At 39.7% G+C, this 2,462-nt stretch overlaps 1 protein-coding gene across 1 annotated transcript in view; it reads right to left on the bottom strand.

Moving 5' to 3' along the window:
* Positions 1 to 2,462, bottom strand: part of LOC109922556 (RAS guanyl releasing protein 3 (calcium and DAG-regulated)) — a 115,236-nt gene that overhangs the window by 49,875 nt on the left and 62,899 nt on the right. The window lies entirely within an intron of this gene.

Raw genomic sequence — 2,462 nt, 5'->3', positions numbered from 1 at the left:
AGACCCTTCTTCAGAAGAAGGGTCTAGGCCCGAAACGTCAGCCTTCCTGCTCCTCTGATGCTGCTTGGCCTGCTGTGTTCATCCAGCTCTAGTCCTTGTTATCTCACACCCTTTTTATTTATTCATTCATGGGATGCGGGCCTCGCTGGCTAGGCAGCATTTATTACCCATCCCTAATTACCCAGAGGGCAGTTAAACATCATTGCTGGAGTCACGTGTAGTCCAGACCAGGTAGGAATGGCAGTTTCCTTCCCGCAAGGACATTAGCAAACCAGATGGACATAGTAAGAACTGCCAATGCTGGAGTCGGAGATAACACACAGTGTGGAGCTGGAGGAACACAGCAGGCCAGGCAGATCTCTAACAGCAAACCAGATCGGTTTTTTTTCCCCGCAATAATTGTTATCAGTTTCATGGTCATCATAGACTCTTAATTCCAGAGTTTTAACTGAATGCAAATTTGCATTATCTGCCATGGTGGAATTTGAATTCAGCACCTCAGATCATTACTGGAGCCTCTGGATTAATAGTCTTGTGATAATACCACTAGACCATTGCCTCTCCCAAGTACTAGCCTAGTAACCCTTCTTGAACTGCTTTTGATGCATTCTCATCTTTCCTTAAATAAGGAGACCAATACTGTACACAGTACTTCAGGTGTGGTCTCACCAATGCGCTGTATAACTGAAGCATAACCTCCCCACTTTTGTATTTAAATGCCCTTGCATTCTATTCCTAGAGATAGTAGGAACTGCCGATGCTGGAGTCAGAGATTCCTAATTACTTTCTGTATCTGCAGACTAGCCTTCTGCAATATATGCATGAGGACACTGCGATCCCTCTGCAAACAGGAGCTCTGCAATCCCACTTTAGAGAACAAACTTATTTATTAGTTGTCTTGCCAAAATGGAAAATTTCACATTTTCCAACTGTTTGCCAAATCTTTGACTACTCACTGAATTTTTATCTGCCCCGTAGATTCCTTATCTCCTCTTCACAACTTTACTTTTCTATCTATCTTTGTGGCATCAGTAAATTTAGCAACCATAACTTTGGCCCTTCATCTAAGTCATTTATATAATGTTAAAATGTTGAGGCACCAACACCGATCCGTGTGGCACACTGCCTCGTTATGTATTGCCAGTCACAAAGTGACCCATTAATGCCCACTCACTGTTTCCCCATGAATTACCCATCTTACACACATGCCATAAGTTACCCCTTTAAAATATGAGTACTTATTTTCTGCAACAATGTTGTGGCACCTATCAAATGCTTTCTGTAAGTCTGATGGAAGTGCTTCCACCAGTTCCCCCTTCACCAATAACACATGCTGCTTCCTCAAATAACTCTCAGATTAGTTAAACATGATTTTCCTTTCATAAAATTTGAACTCTATTAGATAACCTTCAACTTGTCTACATGACTTGCTGTGACATTGTTAATAATAGCTTCTAACATTTTTCTTACAATAGATGCTAAACTGACCCTCCCTTAGGTTCCCACTTTCTGTCTCCCTCCTGTTTTTGAATAAAACAGTTACGTTTACTATCCGTCCAATGTAATGGGATCTTTCCTGAATCAAGGAAATTTTAGAAAGTTAACACCAATGCATCAAATGTCTCACCAGCCACATCTTTTAAGACCCCAGGATGAAGTCTATCAGGACCCAGGGATCGGTCAGCCTGCTGCTACAGTAATTTACTGAGTACCATTTCCCTAATAATTATAATTTTCAATTTATCTGGCATCTCCTTATTTTCCAATATTAATTCCCCAGACTCACTTTCCTCAGGGTCAATGCTGTTTGTCAACACTTTTTAAAAGGTCTGCAGATCACAATTTTTATCTGTCTAGCTTCCTCTCATACTCTATGGATATATAGTGCCCAATCTTTGACCTGCCTCCCATCTTTGTACAATTACATGCGATTTCTTTCCGTTTCATATAGTTTAACTTTTTTTTGTTAACTGCAGACGATGGGTTCACACCTGGGATTTTGCTCTTTCATTGGAATACGTGCAATCTGAAATATCTCTTAAAATGTCTCTCATTGCACCTCTATTGACCTATTCTTTAGGTTAATTTACCTTCAGCTAACTCTGCTTTCATACTGTCGTGGCTGCCTTAAAAAATGTTTAAAATATCAGTCCTGGATCCATTCCTCTCTCACTTAACGTGAACGAAAAGTTCTATAATATTATGATCACTATTACCCAGGAGCACCTTCATTACAATGTAGTTAATTAATCTTAACTCATTGCACAACAACCTAACGTTACTTGCTTTGGCCCCACAGAACATTAAACTTGTGGCCTTCTGAATCTTTAATATTTCTCCCACACCAACAGCATTTTAAAACTATCAGTAAGATCTCTCACCTAGCACCAACATTGCATAGTTACATCAGTATAAAATTTGATTATTGGAATTTTCTAGACAATGTAGCCAATATTTCATAT

Source organism: Rhincodon typus, chromosome 9, assembly GCF_021869965.1.
Source record: "Rhincodon typus isolate 14 chromosome 9, sRhiTyp1.1, whole genome shotgun sequence".
In the NCBI taxonomy this organism is placed as follows: domain Eukaryota; kingdom Metazoa; phylum Chordata; class Chondrichthyes; order Orectolobiformes; family Rhincodontidae; genus Rhincodon; species Rhincodon typus.
This window is presented reverse-complemented; position numbering and strand designations above follow the sequence as displayed.